The 18936-nt window shown below is 41.8% G+C and overlaps 1 protein-coding gene across 9 annotated transcripts in view; it reads right to left on the bottom strand.

Annotated features, from left to right (window-relative positions):
* Window positions 1–16464, bottom strand: part of rbm47 (RNA binding motif protein 47) — a 37610-nt gene extending 21146 nt beyond the window's left edge. For 3 of the 9 annotated variants that reach the window (XM_084931363.1, XM_084931365.1, XM_084931366.1), the window contains exon 1: window positions 14596–15301. The gene's annotated coding sequence lies outside the window, so the exon portion shown is untranslated. The other 6 variants (XM_084931357.1, XM_084931356.1, XM_084931358.1 and 3 more) reach the window with 6 other exon arrangements.
* Between the last annotated feature and the right edge of the window lie 2472 nt (window positions 16465–18936).

Below are 18936 nucleotides of genomic sequence, written 5' to 3'. Positions count from 1 at the left end.
ACTCTAGCACTCACACAATAAAAGCTCTTCTTTCTTCTTGTTAGGCAACAAAAAACCAACGAAAGATCTCGCTGATCACATCAGCTCGTTCCAAAACCACAGATAGAAAATAAATATGTCAAATATATCAAAATCAGATGATGTTTAAACACCAGTTTTTAATAAATGTAACAGACTGGCAGAGCTAGAAACAACTAAAAAGTAAGGAGGGAACGCCTCTCATTAAAAATAAAAACGTGAGGCTAGAGGCCCTTCTGTGGCTTTGTGAGCTAAATTTCTTTCACATGCTAACATATACTTTAGTGATTGACAGGTTTATTTTATTTTATTTTTAATTATCATTGCTAATTAAATGTTGTGTAATTAAATATCTCAACAAGCTAACTTTCAAGTTAAGCCAAGTTAAGCTACCAGAAGTTAAGCTAAATCGTTTAAGCTAAGCTCAGCATGTTAGCTTGGACAAACAAGCTAACTTTGTTTATTTTATTCAGTCCTCACTATTGGGAGTAGTTAGCAGTAGTCACGGAGCTTCAGTCCAGTCTCAAGGCGGTTTGTGGAAAATTCACCAAAAAATGTTTTTTGTGTGTTTTTTTGCGCCGGTAAAAACAAGTTTGCCATATTTTTCACCAGCTAGTAGAGTTATGTTTGTAATTTGTTGGACAAAGATACAGTTTCTGTGCACCTGACGGCTACTTCAGTCAATCAAGCTGTGAGTAGCATGTAGACGTTTAGCTAAGAGGTTTAACAGTGTTCCCTTTTTCTATATCTTCAGGCGTATTTCAGTCAAAGGTCTGTACAGATTATTAACCTACTGCGATACTGTAAATCAGAAGAGATTACTTTAAGACTGGAGGCATTTTCAGTTGTATTGAAAGACACAAACCCTTTGTCAAAGTGATATATCCTTGATTTATAGCTCAGGTTCAATCAAGTCAGTATTACAAAAAGTCTGTTAGATATTTCTGGTTTTGCCACAGTGTGTGCACAATGACATTTTTCTGGCCACTCCCAGCGAGTATCATGATTAAGTTTCACCTGACTCTTTTGTTCATGTTGAATTAAATATGAACTGAAAGTCACTTTGGTGGCAACATATTAAAGACAAAGTAAATGGAAATCAAAGCAAAGCAGTCACATTCCAGTCATATTTACCAAAAACACAGGGAAGGTGAGCGAGAATAAGAACTGACAATTTACATAACTTTAAAAGAGAACAGTGCCCTATAATCTTATCAGATGGGATACTGTTACTACAGGGGGAGGTTTGTGCATGTGTGTGTGTGTGTGTGTGTGTGTGTGTTAGTGCCATTGTACAAGTGACACATTAACCAGTGGCTCTGTTAATGAAGGACAGGCAATCACTGGTTCTTTTGGCAGTACACACTCTCATTATATGCAGATACCCAGTTCAAAGTTTAAAATGGAGAAATCTATTCTCTCTCCAGTGGGGTGTAAAAAAGGTTGGTGTGATGGCCATACAGAGTCATAAATTTATTTTAAAGTAGGAGAGCGCGTGACTCAAACACCAAGATGACTTTATGGCTCGCGCACTGCCTCTCAAACTTTAAGTAAGCATCTCTAAGGTGCCTTCCTGATCTCACATCAACGATTCATGACCCAGGTGATATTTATACTATGATAATATTATCTCTAATAACTCAAATACACAAATAATCTTTTAAAAATTAAAATAAGAACAAAACAAAAGCAGGTTTAGAGATCATTAATTAAGATTGTATATTTTTTCAACTATCTCTACAAGAGGAGCTATAGTTGTTAATAGATATATGAATTTGAAAAATCATGGCCGGCGCCAATTGTCCCTAAGTAAGAATCACTTCCTCCAAAAGCTAAAGTGGGAAGCTAATACGGTTTAAACCAACAGCAAGAACAGGGTCTCTCAAATAAAGGTGCAAAACAGCGTGAATGAAATGCAATACAAGCAAAGAGTCACAGCCGAATGAAGAGGAGACACAAACAGAGAGAAAGAGATATGGGACCGGTATGGGAATTTAAACAGTTTTATTGGCAGTTTTATTTTAATGTACATCTGACTTTTCTCAGCTCAAGGTTAACCGGTCTGTGCGTTCTGTAACGTTTTTTCAAATAAAGTCAGTGTTAATTTAGCATGACGTTCGTTCAGGCAGGACAATGCCAGCCCTCATGAGCTGATGGCTCAGGTGATACCTGTGCAAACATCCAAACTGAAAATCTCATACAGTCAGTGCACATATACACACCACTTTGCAACCCTGACTGAATCTGACTGAATCAGTGCTATATCCTTTATCATTGACACCTGCGCTGCTCTTTCTGCTTCTGTCCGCACCTCCAGCTTTCAATAACTTGCACATGAAATTAAGTCATACCACCAGATATTTAAATGTTAAGGTTTAGATACTGGCATTGACATCAGACCAGTGCAAACACTCCAGATGCTCAAACATATGCTGATATGACACAGCCTGTGCACATTTCCATTTGCCTTTGCTAACCTTTAAGAACAATTATTCCGTTTAATGAATCAATCATAAAAACTTCTGCAAAATCATTTAAAAGTATCTGCTGCATTCAATTTGAGAAATATGATCAGCGCTGCATTTTAGAGCATTTGAAATTCACGTATAAAGTCAAACATCATCAGCGGGTTTGCAACGAGATCGCGTTGGGGTGGCGTTTAGGTTTTGCGTTGAATGTAAACTTCAGTGTCTTTACTACAGTTAATGCATAAACATTACAGAAATGCCCTGACATGTGTCTCAGCACCGCAAGGTGTCCGTTTCTCATGAAAAGATTTCCTCCAGGCAGCAGATCACCCCACTGTCAGAGTCAGCAACTCAACCCGCTTTAAAAATAAAAAAATAAAAATAAAGAGAGACTCTGGGGTTTCAGTGTGATGTTATCCATGTTTATCTGTCAGCGTGTTCCAGTCAGCTCTGACCTAATAACTGTAAAATATAAAATGTTTAGTAGTAGTAAAAAGTACCAATAAAACTAATAACTTATACACCCTTTTTTTTGTCCAGTATTGCTTCACATACAGTAGATAAGATCTACTAAAAATCTAAAACTAAAAAAGAAACAAAAATATACACAAAAATGCAAAAAAACAAAAACAGCATCTCCACTCCTCCTTCTCCTTTATCACATACAGTTTTGCAACATGCTCTATTTTAGGGTCAGTATCACACCATTAAGTATTTTGTATTACTAAGTATTTTGTCACCCATGCCTTTTGTAGGTCACAAGTGTCCTTGTGAAATGTAGCAAATCATAACTGGATGGGAACGGTTTCACTTCAGCATTCTCTTCATCATCACCCCAACAGAGGGAGCAAACAGCACAGGGTGTCAAACACTTGCATATATGTGATTGCACAAAGCTTGTAGCGTGCATGGAGAGAGAAAGATTAAACCTGTCCAGCGTAAAGAGGGGGGGAAAAATGCTGTTCGGCTTAAAAATGCTCAGATAATAAGACTGCACTGAAGCCAAACAGGAAAAGTCTGGTTCTACTCAGTCTAACACTTCCTCATTCAAAGGGTCACCTCGCATCCTGTAACTGTTGTCAGCCAATCTGCATGTCCCACTTATCGTGAACAAAAATGACTCAGCACAAAAAGAAAGCCTTTTTGCCCTCCTACCGCACAACCGCGCGCACACAGGACGTTAAAGTCCTGATCTCTTTTTTTTCTTCCATTGTGATGAAAGAAGTTTTCCCTTTTGCCTAGAATTTGTCAGCTGACACATTGGTCATGTGGCTTATCGCTAACCAGTGAAAGAGCAGCCGCAGTGTGTGTGTGTTTGTGTGCTTAGCTGCTACAATCACTGCCAAGGTCAAGGAGACCATGAAAGAAGGATAAAGAACTATGAGTAAAAGACCTGAAGGAGCTCAAAAACATGCGGACACCACAGAAATAAAGAAATAGTCATCCTTATGACTGTTAACCGCACTGTAGCCACCTATTATCTGGCCAACAACCAGCAACCGCTGTAACGTCAACGTGGATGAGTGTCCTCCACCAACACGAGAAACAAAACTAACAATCATGTGACGGATCATGAGCAACAAGGGCATGAAATAAGAGAACAGACCAGAGGAGATGGGCCAGTTGTACAGGATTAAAGCTGCACTTGTTAAATCACCACTTCAGCTAAAATTCACGCAGTACTGTGCAAAAGTTTTAACCCACCCGTCATTTCTTTATATTTTGCCTCTAACGAGCCAGACTTTCTTGGAACATTTCAAAGCAGTCTTGAGCAAGGCCTTAAGATCTTTCAGGGATTTTCTTTGGACATTGGCTCCTTTTCTCACTCATTTCCAGTCCTGTCCCTGTCCCCAGTACCTGACCATCTTCAGAGGAATGTTTTCTCTGTTTGTTGAGCCACTCAGCCCTGACACATTACTCATTCATAAATAAATAAGGCACCTGACTCACGGGATGAACCAGTGTTGCGTCTACAGACTACTTAGCTTTACCAGCATTGTTACAAAACCACATCATTTGTTCCCATTTCTTTTGTTGAATCTATGAACTATGCCACATATATCACAGCCTGACAGACACAAAATAGTATATTTGCACTACCAAGATGATTTTCAAAGCTGTTAGCTGGAAACTTGGCATATCTCAGCATGCTGCAGAGCGTGTCCTTAAAAATTTGAGGAAACAAAGACAAAGGGAAGACGAAAGAAGAAGTGGCAGGCCTAAAAGCTATCCACAACAGATGAACAGTATCTAAAAGTCATGTCCTTATGAAGAAGGAAAAAAAATCCAATCCTGACAAAGGACCCGAGTGATGTGTCTGGCCCTACACATCTACTGTGCGGGATCATCCTGACAGCAAGAACAAAGAGAGCTTTGAATGTCCTTCAAGAAGCCTGGAGAACTGCTCCTAAAGAAATGACAAGAAAGCTTCCCTTAGAGATTTCAGTCTGTGTTGTAGACTGAAGAAGAAGAAGAATTGTTATACTGAATGTCTTCTTTTTGTCTGGTTTTGCCTTACATACTGTACCCATTTTGTAGTGTAAAGAAATGAGAGGAGGCTCAAGACTTTTAAATTAAACCACAATAAAGGACACACAGCACTTACTGAAAATAATTCTAACTGATAAAAGAAATCTTGCAAAACTAGATGCACTTCCCTAAAAAGGAAAAAAAGAAAAAGAAGTCCAGTAAGGACAACCGTCCAGTGTTCGTGAAGGACACTGAGCACACAGACATTCAATGTCAAGGATGTCAGCGCACCTTTTATTCTGGAATCGTTTTCCAAACATGACGCAGCGTTTTTAATGGCTGCTCAAACAGCAGTTCAGCGTCAAAATGTTTGCCCCGGTAATCGTCAGCAGTCACCAGATAACTTTGTGAATATTTGCAGGGCGGCAATTTTGATATGTTCACTGTAGTACAAACGCGTGGTTAACAGTCAGAGCCTCTGATTGGTTGTCTTATCAAATACCAGCAGTAGTAAGCATCACATGTCTTTATGAATGGAGCATCACCTATAATCAGTCCACATCCATAAATGTACTGTATGTCATGCTTTAGCATACAAGTAATGTATCTTTTGTCTTTTGGCATCATCCCTTATTTCCTGGAAAGACTGAACAATCTCTAGCTAGCACACCTAAAGAAATGAAAACACACACACACACACACTCGGTAAAGTGAGAAGGGAAGGTAGGCAGATAAGAACAGAATGAACAGAATGAAAAGCGGATGGAATTCATCGCTGTTCTCGACAGCTAACGCACAATAGCTGTTCTGCTAAACAGTGTCATGCACACCGCCCCGAAACAGAGGCTTAATGACGTGAAAAATACAAAGACATCACCCTGAGAAACTAAAGCAGTGTGAATTCCACCTGTTCACCTGCTCCCGTACTGAAACCCCTAACACAACAAAGGGGAGGGAAGAAGGGGGGGTGTGGGAACATAAGAGAGAGGGAAGATCAGAGAGAGAAAGAGCCCGACTGTCTGCATATAAAGAGTGTGTGTGTGTGTGAGAGAGAGAGTGCTTCAGTGTGGATACTTTATGTCAGTTTTGTGCATCAGTTCAGATTCAACCTACGGAACATTCCATTCTGGCACAGTGTGAGTCTGCGTGTGCACATGTTTGTGGACGTGGTTTAGATTTGAAGAATACCAGTTTACTGTTCGGAAAGTAGTGGTTAAGTTAGCTGTTCTTAACATATATGTAAATGACTTTACTGTCCTCTTAAGTGATGGAAATTCAGCCCTGTGTGTCTGCGTTTGGCCTTATCAGGAGATCCAGCGCAAAGCCGTGTGTAGCTTCTTTCCCTGCAACAGACTCACTTACACACAAAACACACCCCTCAACAACATCCACATTTACTCGCCCTCCCTGCCAGTATCAAACCACCCTCTGCACACACACACACCTTGCCTCTTGGCCTGCTGTCCAGACAACTAGCCCATTGTGTGTAGCAACAGGTATGCAGAGAAGAGTCTGTTTGAGTACATGCAACAAGAAACTTGGTGTGTGTGTGTGTGTGTGTGTGTGTGTCTGTGAACAAGCTAAAAGGATACCTTGGCATTTTTTTCCCCAAGTCTGTTTCATAATGATTCCAGCATGAGCTTATGCACTTTACTTTTGTTTTGTAATCTCTGCAGCTCCTCTACGAAAGCACCTGAAGTTTAACTGTCTGTTAGGACAAACGTAGGGTTTGTCCTACGTCCCTTACATTAGAAACCGGTTATGCCACTGCTAATATGGACCAATACAGAAGACAAAGCATCATACATACGTTTGTGAACCTGTCTTATAACATGTCTCCGACCTCACTCGTTTAACCTGAAAGGGCGCAAGAGGAGGATTCAGGAAACAAGCAGTGAAATGAAGCAGGATAACAGCATTAGTGTACGAGCAGGTTTGGGGGACAGAAGAGGGAAGGGAGGGAGGCGAGCAGGATAGGAGGAGAGGATGGAGGGTTCAGCGGTGTCACCGCACTGGGGGGGTGGAGGGGTTACTCGTGGGTCAAAGGTTGAACAGCACAAAGGCAGAGGGAGAGAGGGGAAAAGGGGGGAAGAGGAGTGTTGATCCAGCCTTCGCAGTGAGTGGAAGTCACCTGTTTACACACTCGACAGTTCCGCCACGTTCGCAGAAGGAAGGCAGTTGCACAATATCTCATCTCAAAGGCACAGTCTAATTACAAAGAGGGGAAAAAAGACTTTTTCACATTTAAATGTTGTGAAATCAGTCTACACAGACAGATAATCCGAGTTTTGAAATAACTGTCTCCTTATCGTGGTTGACAGCGTTCATGTGGTCAAAGAATGAAATATAAATGATCCCTTTGAACGCTAATCTTCAGTGCTGTTCAGTGGAAGCACTACATATTATTAACTATATCTAGGAGGTGAACACAAGAGTACACAGTGTAAGAAGCTAAGTGGTGGTGGCTGGGGTAGATAGTGGAATTAAGAGTTTGGACAGTCTGACACTACGATTTATATTTGAAGTCCTACTTGCATGTTGATTTAGGCAAAAAATGTATGGTTAATTAAAGTGGCAATAAAATCAATGCAGATATCTTTCAATTATAAAAAGTGTACCAATGCTTTAGTTGAGTTGAGAGTAAATAAACTGTCAGCAACCAGTGAACAGGTGACCTATCTAACTGTATTTTGGAGAAAGAATTTTTTTAATTTAATGAAGACACAACTTACATATTCTGCTACGTATCTACAGAGCAGATTTAACACATATGTATAATTCTGCTACTAGACTTCAGAGGTTTCAACTCCTGATAATGTGGTTTTTTCACACACAGCACAGCATTTTCCTCAAAATCTACTTCCGCAAACAGGATTAGTCCGTTAACTGTTCTGGACAGACATGTTGGTGCTGAATTTCTTAAGTAAAATAATCACCACAAACTGGTTGTTTGTGCTGTCTTTGCAGCACAGCAGGTTTCACCAGTACAAAACCACTCAGAAATAACTGAATGCGTAATCATTACATGGCAATAGTTCTCCAAGCTTTCATAAATATGTTTCAAGGAAATGATTTTATCCTCAAAAGTTCCTGCTTGAGAACATTTCAGATCTACAAAAGGGTTTGATTTACAGCTGAACATTTCTGATTGGTTTAGTAATTGAGGGATAACTTTTGTAGTGGCACGCAACAAGAGCTGCTCGCTTTTACCGAAAGAGAGACAATCTAGAGAATTTGTCGATCCTTTAGTTATTGATAAACAAGGCTGGAAAGAGTATGATCTTCATGGTAAATGTCAGAGGACACCTTGCAGAGTAGGTAGTTTAGCAGTGACTTGCTTTGTTGCTTGTAAAGTTTGCTGGCAGACTTTGCGTTATATCTGTCCATGCAGAATACATTTTTTAGCTTTCTCTGGGTACTTAGCAAAAAAGAGCACACACAGAAGGCTTATTTGTGCATCTCGCACCACTCTTTCAAGAAACAGTTGCCTTTGAGCTGACTGAACTGTGGTGATGATCTCTGCCTGGAGGTCAGAGAGCCATCAGAGGAAACAAGGTAAAAGAAGAAGAGTGAGAACAATGCAGAGACCTGGGGTTTTCTTGACCTGGTCATGGGCGTAGCCATCCTTGGATAAAGCTAAAGTTACAGGAAGTGCTTGGATGAAATATCCGATTTACATAATGGTTTATCTTTCACAGCAAAAATTCACTTTAAATCACCCAGTGATTATCTGTGGAGTTTCAGTTGTACAAACAGACCCTTTGACCATAGCCTTCACTCAATGCCTTGATGCGTAATCTATAACTGAACATCAGTTTGTTAAGCAACTGGACGTCTGCTGACGTTACTTTTTATCCTGGCTGTGCGAGAACAGCTGTCATGTTACCGAAGATAAAATATAGATAAACAACAACAACGATGTGTCTGTGTTGTGTTTGTTGTCTGACAGTATGGTGATGTCCTAATCTCTGGATAAGGACAAGCTCTGCGAGGTCCTGTGCTTGTGATGTTACTAAGTGCAACCCTGGTGTTCGTCCAAGTGTAACTGTAAAGTGTGAAGGAGGTGTCTATCCAATCAGAATCCAGGATGGCTGGATTATAGATTTTGCTGCTGATTACAGCTAGCACCCATCGTCCTCTCAGTACAGATGCCGTTAGTTATGAAAATAATGTCCTGAGCTCTCGAGCATTAGGTTTTTCTTACGTCACTGCCCAGGGTTGTAACGCTTTAGTGACTGTTGTCACTGTCTCATTATGGCTATGGCTAACGCCACACTGGTAAGAGCTGGTGTGGTTATCTAAGTTCACTTGTGGGTCATATAGTTTCTCTACTCCTTCCACTGCATAAATACAGAGTTGGTGAACCTGGCAGTTAAGCTCAGTGTCTCTGTGCAGCTTTTGCTGTGTTTTGAAGGTGATCGTCTGTGGTCATGAAGCTATTTAATGCTTCAGTTTTGAAGCTAGCGGTCCTACTTGGTTTACGTTTCAGTGCCGACTTGAGTTGGGGGTTCCAGATTGAGTCAGTGAGGGGTTACTTTGATGCCTAAGAGCCACATGAATGCTTGACTCATAGGTGTTACTTTCTCCAGTCTCAATCAAAATATTCGACGGCCTTAGCTAAAAGCTCAAACACTTCAAAACAGTGACTCTAAAGTCCTTTCTGGTAAAAATGAGACTACTTTAGCATTACTAAGGATCTGTGCATGACACGCTACAGTTCTCTCAGATTAAGAGGCAGGAACTAAACAGCGGTTTAACCCCTCATACCCCTTATTTGGAGGGATGAGCACCGATGAATGTGTTGTGCATCTCAGACTGAGAAGAGCCTGTAGCAGAACATTTTGCAGATAATAAATGGCTCATAGCAGAGAGATGGCAAGTCAGAGTTGTCCCTCAGTGGAGGATGAGGGGCTGATGTCATTGCTGCAGACAGAATTGGTCGGGAACTGTTCTCATCTTCTGAGGGGGGAGCGGGTTTAAACCTTTTGCTAAGGAAAGAGTAACAGGAGCAACAATAGCTGAAGGAGTTTGATGGGGGAAAACAGAACTAATGACACTCCATAGGGCTTTTCCAACATCCTACGTACACTTAACTGAAACAGAGCTGTAAGAAGAGTACGCTGTGGAGCAGTGGTCCCCAACCTTTTTTGCGCCACGGACCGGTTTATGCCCGACAATATTTTCATGGACCGGCCTTTAATGTGTCGCGGATAAATACAACAAAATAAAACTAGTACTGGTACCGAAAAAAAGAAGATTTATTCATAACACACGTGAAAAGACTCAGGAAAACCGAGTTAACGATAAAAACGATAACAAAATAACGCTGGAAACCGATAAAAACCCTGAAAACTATACATTTCACACCTGAGCCTCAACTCTCGCGGCCCGGTACCAAACGACTCACGGACCGGTACCGGTCCGAGGCCCGGGGGTTGGGGACCGCTGCTGTGGAGGACACCTCTACCCAGAGGTTAAAAAAAATAAAAGTTAAGAGCAGAAGAGGGAGGACAATAAGGGAGCTGGGGTTTTCTTGACCTGGTCAGAGGTTTAGTCCCAGTGATATCAAATCACAGCTACGGTTACGGGAAGTGATTAGAGGAGGGATCCAACCATTTACCTGGGTCGTGTTTCAAAGTAGTTTTTTTTTTAAAAATCAGCTAATTAGTTCAAGATTGAGCTTCAGACTACATTTATGAGATTCAATGCTTTATGGAAAAATACACGCTCACTCTTACACCCTACAGCCAATTCAGAATCGGTGATTAACCCAACATGCATGTGTTTGAACTGTGGGAGGAAGCCATGCAGGTGCAAGGTGCAGGGAGAACATGCAGACTCCACACAGAAAGACTCCCGGTGGATTCAAATCCAGGATTTTATTGCTGTGATGCGAGCCCTAACCATTGCACTAGCATGCTGCCATATCTTATAGATTTCACATAAATTTTAGAAATTTTACCAAATAAACAACTTTGTAGTTAACAAAAATAATAATTATATTTCATTAAATCTCAACAAGCCGTTTGCTAAAGCAGGGATGTTAAAGTCATTTTACATAAAGGGCCACATAAAGTTTAAGTGGGCCAAACGAGTGAAGCTCTCTCTTTCTGTCAGTATAAAGAAGTTTAACATTAAATCCCTCAGATAAGAAAAAGTTTCAAGTTGCAGTTTCAACAGCTCATCTCACTTTTTCTACACAATAAAGAAATGTGCCTGTAGTAAATCAAAGACATCTGTCAGCCTGATTCATTCAGCTTAAATTGTAAAAAACAGAAAAAGATCTGGTAGCTCATCGCCCAGACCATCCTGTAATTATGAAACAGGACGTTTATTTTAATTCACAAAAAATCTTTCTTTTTCTTTCATGTTTCTTACTGTGGAATCATTGCAAAACAACACAAAACAGGAATTTCTATTGTAGATAATGAAAACAGAAACTATCTTTTACATAATTACTTGGGTGTAGTGTGAATGGTCATGGGGGAGAACTTTTTTTAGTAGCAAATACTGTAAAACTTGTGAAAATACAGTTGCAAGCCCATGATTTAAGTCCTCCTTCACATTTTTCCAAAACCATCAGTGGGCCAGATTGGAGTCCTCGCCAGGCCGATTCTGGCCCTCGGGCTTTATATTTCACATCGCTGCTCTAAAGTGAAACAAACCCTAACCAACGCGCTTGAGGCGTGTATCATAAAACTAATTCTTTCAACAAATGTTTTTTTCAATGGTTTTTAAAAACACCATCACTTTTGTTCTGTTTGATAGACTTTCAGAAAATCTGATTTCATGAATTGAGGAACTGGCCCTTTAAAACTCCTGATGAATATTGTTCCTCCAAATTTATTTGTCATCCTCTCTGACAATCTTCTAACATTTCTTTTCCGTCACGTTTCTCATTCTCAACCCTTATTTTCCATCTTTGTTACAAGAGGAAGAGACAAGCACATTATAAATCATATGTTCCTCTCCCTTTTTTTCCACCTGTACTTGTTACCCTATTTTTTTAAACTCGGTTCAACTTCCCTTCAGCTCACTGCTGTTCGGTGTTTGGCCCGATCAGAGGGGAGCTGAAGAGGGAGGTGGGGGGTTTGATAAAGGGGAAGAATGTGGCCATTGTGCTTTCCCGGTATGTGTGTATTTGCGACAAACAGAAAGAAAGAAAGGGAGAGAGAGGAGAGCAAGGCTGATCAGATCTTGTTACAGGTGTTTCATAAACAACACAATAGCGCTAACAGGTTTCCTTCTGCCTCTCTCTCTCCGCTGCACTCGTTACTCTGCAGCTCTAGATCTCTGCCTATGTGCTGGTGGATTAGGCTTATGGCTTTGTCGCGTACACACTACACTGAATCTGTGCTTCCCCATCATGAGCCTAAGATGATCATGTGACAGACATGTGACATGATCATGGTGCACGCTTGTGTCTGTGTGAGTGTGCAGTTTATGCTGTTTCTCTTCCTTATGCTTGAGGTTTGCTAAATAATAAAGTCCAATCGGCTTCTTGCTTAAAAAAAACTGATATGTTAAATAAAAGATCTCTTCCTGTTGCCTTCTAGTTTAAGAAATCTGTCTTTTCTTCCTGAAACTAGAGAGGGCCAAAACACAGCAAAAATAAATTCAAACTAGGACAAACATCGAGATATAAATGTATGTCTTAGATGACGTCTGCTTCTGTGCTTTCCACTTGTGGAATGTGATACAGCGAGTTGAGAGATAAGCGCCACTCGGAAAAATGGTTCACCTATTGAACTTGGTTACACAATCAGTAACGAAGCCACAGCTACTGTCCGAGACGGCGACACAGACAAACGCAAAGCCCCGATTGAATAACCCCTTCCATATGCTAACCATTCAACTGGTTTCTATTTTTGGCTTCGGTTTTTACATCAGAATGTCTAAAGAAGCCACGTGTCACCACTTCATCAGGTCTGACCAGCACTTCAACACACACACACCTTTGAAACACCTTACAGGTCCAGGTATTTACAGTATTCACACGGAAGCTGGCCTTCTGTACACAAACATTTAGTCTTGTTTCCATCACTTCAGAAGGCAGTAAACTGACTTATGCTTATTTCCTGAAGACATACCCTCATGCTAACCTTAAACTGGCTCTAACCTGAACCCAAACCTGAACTGAAACCTTAACTGAAACTAAGCTAAAGAGTAAACTAGTGAGAAAAAGAACAATTCAATTAACCGAGATAAAATAAACTTCTGACAAATAAAACTAACGTACATGGTAGTTGTCTTTAGTTTTGTCAGTTTGGTCAAATTTGCTCAGATAGCAAACGCGAGGTCTGTGCAAATGTTTACCGAGACTGGATGTCTACAAGGCTGTGAGTGACAGTGGTGTGTTTGTATTGTAGAAGCTAATCTGATCTAATCCCTGACAATGACCTCCAATATTATAGAGAAAAATAATACTGAAAAAAGCAAAAACCAGACGCTCTCATTGGATCTCAGAGAGTGAGCAGAGTCTAGCCTGGTTAGTACTTTGGCTGTAAGCTTCGTGTGGGACTATGGTGCAGTGGTTAGCACCGTTCCAGGTTTGAACCCCAGCTTATCTACCCCACATGGACGTGAAGTAGATGTAGACAAGTGTATAAGTAGATAAGAGTATAGAATAAAGTACAGTATGGATGTATGTTTAAAAATGTGACTTCTAGTCTAAAAGCACTTTAATAATCTAACTTAAATTTTCCACCCCAAAAAAATAATAAAGGAATAACTTGGTCAACCGGCCCCATACTGCGTGCCAAACTGGTTACCAGGAAACAGAAACTAAAGTTAACTTCAATGCAAGTACAACTTAAATTACTGTAAACTGACTTGTGACTTACTGTCATTTTTACACTCTGATTTCCTTTCAACTGACATTTAAAAGTCACACATAGTATATTATTGTACTTTGAATGCTTGCTTGAATGAGCTTAAGCATAAATAAGATTTGAGGCATCACTTACTGCATTTCGTTATGTGGAGAAACACGTGAATATTTCCAGAAACTACAGCTGGACAAATGACAGCTTGGCAAATTTGAGCGGATACCCTCTATGTCAGTGAGACAGTTGTTCTTGAAAAGATCAGCTGGATGTAAACTGTCACACACACACACAAAAACACACAGACACACGGGTACACACACGCACACACTACTCTGCTTTCATATGCACACGTATACACTCGAGCAGCTAAGTCTCGTTTGTACAACAACAGGACACCCAAGGCTAACTGGCGCCCTGCTCGACCAGTTTCTGAAACCCACACACACACGCAGAAGATGACAAGACAAGACACCCATAGAACACACACACACACACACAAATAAACATTCAGTACTCGCTCCGTAACCTTGCAGTGAAGGTTACAGCAGTCAGTTGGGTCAATGTGAACACTGGACCAGCTGAAGAAATGTCCTTCCAGATTACCCACTGTGTGAGTGTGTGTGCATGTGTGTGTGTGTGAGTGAGTGTGTCTGTGTTTGAGTGTGTGCTGTTAAACCTCCAGGTGAGAAAACACACCATGGCTCTCAGCTACATTTACAACATAACTGTTCAGACTGAAATGAGAGAGAATTTCTGAAAAAGAAAAAGAAAAAGGGGGGGGGATGCACACACACGATGAGTTCCCAGCCAACCTGTAGGATGATGGGACGTGTAGTCACAGCGTCGGCGTCAAAAGGCAACGATCCGGCTTGTCACTTTCTCATCTTCCCCTCCCGCCTTCTATCTTCCTTTGTACAGACAGTCAGGTTCTCTCCGGCTCCGTGTTCGCTGTCAGGGCACTTCCTGTCTTCAATGACAGGTCCCCCAAAGCACAATGAGAAGAGATCTCAGACACTTCTGTCAAACACACTGCACACACACACACTGCACACACACACACACAGAGGAGAGGACGAGTCAAAGTTTCTCTTCTCCTTTTGGTGTTTTTTTGGATTCTGACTCAGATCCTCTCTGTTTGTCCTCTCCTCTGCTCCAGTCACGACAGCGCTCGTAGACGTAACAGCGGGAGACGGGAGAAGGAGGCCAGTGCACAAGGTCTCGAAGTGGAGGAGAGAGCAGGAGGTGACAGAGTTGAAGGAAAGCATTAGAGAGAGAGAGGGAGGGAAAGAGGGAGGGAGCGAGGGAGGGCACTAGTAATTAGTGAGTCTGTACCTGACTCTCACTGACATAAGCCCCACATTCCTCAGAAGCGAGAAGGGGGGAGAGATGAGGAGGGAGAGAGGAAAAGGGGAAAAAGTTTGGAGCACACACTAATCATCCCAGGACACACATCAGAGAGGACCCTCTTCATCCCAACATACACACAACCACACACACACACACACACACAAATCTGTCTTCCTTACAGCACAGCATAACTGTCACGGCGCTCAAGTCAAGCCTGCATGATGTTCAGCGAAGGTGCTGCCGCTCCCGAAGCTTCGCCGTCTGTCACCTAAACGCTCCACGCTCCTGCTTTTAGTCCCCTTTCTTTCTTCTACCTCTCTCTCAGCTCGTCTTTCCCTTTCTGTTTCTCTCTTTCGCTATGTGTATGGTGTACACACTGCCAGCTCCTAAAACTCACCAAACCAGAATCTGACTGCCCATACCCCCAGCACACCTCCTCCCTGCCTCCTCCTTCCTATCATTCCGGATAGGAAACGCTATCCTCCTGTGGCCCTGTCCAATCCAAGTGTGTGTGTGTGTATGTGAGTTAGTGCGATCAGCCAGACCTGAGAGAGGACATTCAGCAGCATTCCTCTAAAGGAGTTTCCTGCACACCTACCACATGATCGCTCTCATCCACCGCTTGCTTATTAGTGATGATCACACACGCGACCTTTGCTCATTCACAAATACACACATACACCCCTGAGGTCACGATGACATGCTGTCTTTACACTGTAGTGTTCACCTCTCTGACGTGCGCGCTGCAGATCCCTCTGTAATGACACCTTTGTGTAATAACAACCCACTCGGGCACTCTCTCAGGTTTCTTGTGTTTGAATTGTCAGCATGAGCGTGACAAAAAGCATGACTGACAGCTGAAAGGGAAATCTGAACCTTTAAATGTCCAATATAAACAGTTTCTCACAGTTTCAAAACAGTTTTTTCTTTCTACTCCTTCACACAGTCCTTCCTCGTCTCGCTACATGCGCTTTATCCTCTTTTCTGATCTTTTCAGAAAATGTCATACTTGTTTGATCATGTTATTGAGGTTCAGCAACCCTGAGTCACAGTATTCACTTCTCATTCAAGACTGCGTAAAGTGTATTCCTGTATCTGTGTGTGTGTGTGTGTGTGTGTGCGTGCGTGCGTGCGTGTGTGCGTGCGTGCGTTGGTTACCCTACCTGAATTCCTTGGAGAGTTTGGCGTAGGCGGGACCAAGCGCTTCCTTCTTCCTGATCTCAGGTGCGTGGCGAGCGCGATGTCTTTGTGACAGCCAGTTGTCATGGAGACAAGGAGAGAGCGCTGTGCTGAACAGGAGTGTCTGCGGTCAGCCAACCAGCAGACTGAGAACAGAAGAGAGAAGTGAGGACGCTGGATTTCTGTTTAGTGTAACAACACACACACACACAGAAACACACATGCATACATTCAGATAAAGCAACCCCCCTCCACACACACACACACACACATACACAAACAGTAGGGAACTTGCGAGCATGTGTGTGTGTGTGTATAGGAAACTGAGATTGAGTCAGATGTGCTCACACAGAGAAATAACGTTTCAACACAGCGGCTGAACTCTAGCAGGGAGGCGGCTGGGCCGTTGAATACGTTGCTCAATACTTTTTGACTTTAATGCTTACTTAACAGATTTCACACAATCCTTAAAAAAAACTGCAAATACAAAAGCATATACACGGCAATAAGTCAGGCTTCTGTAACTGCAGCAGGCTGTGCAGTTCACCCCAAGTAATCTAAATACATCACGATACAGGTTTCACGGCTGATTGTTTCCTACTTTACTAACATAAGAGGAAGCGGTGAAGAAGCACAGATTAAACAAGTTTTAGCCACCATTGCCCGATTCTAGAGTAAAAGCAGATAAAACCCACCTACACCCTGGAGCAGGGTTGCACCAGCCAAACTTAAGCCTAGTCTTAACTACACCCAGTCCCAGTGATTCACATTAATTGCTGGGGTGGATTTTTAATGATTTTCTGGTGTCTCACTAACTTATAATTTTGGCTTTTGCAAGCAAATAAAATGGAACAAAAGAAGAGGCGATTTCACCACTTCAACACTGGAAAGGCAAAATTACTAAAGCTGTGCAAGAACGCACGGGTGCAGAGTGTAGTTTGGTAAGAAGAAGAAGCAACTCGGAAATCTGTTCAGAAAACAGTGGAAGGAAAAAGTGGAAAGATGTTCAGCTGTCGTGTTGAGGTCCAGTCGCAGCTCTTCAGTAGCTCTTTCCTTAGAGAATCGAAACAGCTTCCCAGTGCTGTATCTGTCCATCCCTCACAGCTCTCTACTCTCTAAAAGTCTTATTGTGGAGTCTGTGTCATAAAAAAGCTGATATTTTAACTTCACGTGTGCTCCTCTGCAGGTTCACGATTCACACCGTGCCCAGAAAAACGCATAATCCTATATTGCACAACAGGCAAAACTCTTATGTCAGACTTAAGATGCCAAGATAAAACTGATTACGCTTAAGACCTGTTGTAAGCTCTGCTGTTACGACCAGCCCGCTGTGCCTGAAGTTTGGTGGTTTAAAAAAAGTAAAATAAATGGACAGACGCAAGTTCATCGTAATGCTTTGTGGAAAAGGCACCCACACACGAGCGCACATTTTGTATATTCTTTGCATCTTTCTGCCTTTGGTCCGGTCCTTATTTATTCTCAGTCAGAATGTGATCAGCTGACTGACTGCCATTTTAGGATCTTTCACCTATTTACTCTGAAAAGCTTTAGTAATGTGCTGGGCGTCTGCCAGTAGAGAATCAATCGAACAATCAATGCCAGAGTACCTGTTCAACTGGTGATCTGCTTGTGTTTTTTTCTCTGCATATTTGGATAAAGGCTGATCTTTGTTTCGTCGTTCCACAGACATTTGCCCCACATCTTTACCCGTTTCTTCTTTTGCAAATTCCAACCTGCCTAATAACCTGCTTATAGGGCTTACCTGGGGTTTGTGTCTCGTGATGAATCATCTGACCTTTCTTGCCTACGTACCAGGAAGCATTCTTGACTTATTTTGCTGTCTCAATATATTTAGAGGGTTTTTTTTCCCACCATCACGTAAAATGATTTTTCCAGTCATCCACACTGACTTGAGTTCCTCAGGCTTTAATATAATATGACTTTGATAAAGCTTAGAATTTAAGGTAGCATCTGTAATTTCACATGCGAAGACCAAAAAAGCCCAAATATTTATGGTCTGTGTCGTGTAAGGCATGCATATCCGGGGAGTGGGGTGGGGGGGATTTCCATAATTTTAATATCCAGCAAATCGCTTTTACTCGTTTCCTAAATAAACCAGTGTTTTTTCCAACCACAACCATTTTCTTTACAGGGTGAACATCCGCCTGCACAGACTTGCTTTAGTTAAGTGTTACGTCACGGTGAGTGTAAGATCATAGCTGCTTTTGAGTACCATTATTACAAATCATGCTGTTTACGCCAGAAATAGATCAAAGTGCTCCAACAGAAGTTTTAAAAAGTCATTATGAGGACTGAAGTCTTGCTGTGTGACACTGATCCGGCCTCCTATAGCAATGCTTTCTGTGACGGGGAGGAAATCATTACCGATGGATGTCATTTTCACAGATAAAGGCAGTTCTATTGAGGGCGAGGGTTGGTATTGTTTAAAACTTAACAGTGCTCATATCATGTTTAACGGTTGGAGGCTTCCAATAAAGAGTAGTCGTTCATAGGTCACGGGGAGATAAAAGTGTGATCATATACAGTTCACTGTGTCAAAGGAGGGCGGGCGGCTTAAACTGAGAAAGCTCCATTTGGCTTTTTCCCATTTAAAATGGCATAAAACA

This window comes from Perissodus microlepis, chromosome 6, assembly GCF_051167445.1.
Source record: "Perissodus microlepis isolate ML-2025 ecotype Zambia chromosome 6, ASM5116744v1, whole genome shotgun sequence".
Classification (NCBI taxonomy): Eukaryota; Metazoa; Chordata; class Actinopteri; order Cichliformes; family Cichlidae; genus Perissodus; species Perissodus microlepis.
This window is presented reverse-complemented; position numbering and strand designations above follow the sequence as displayed.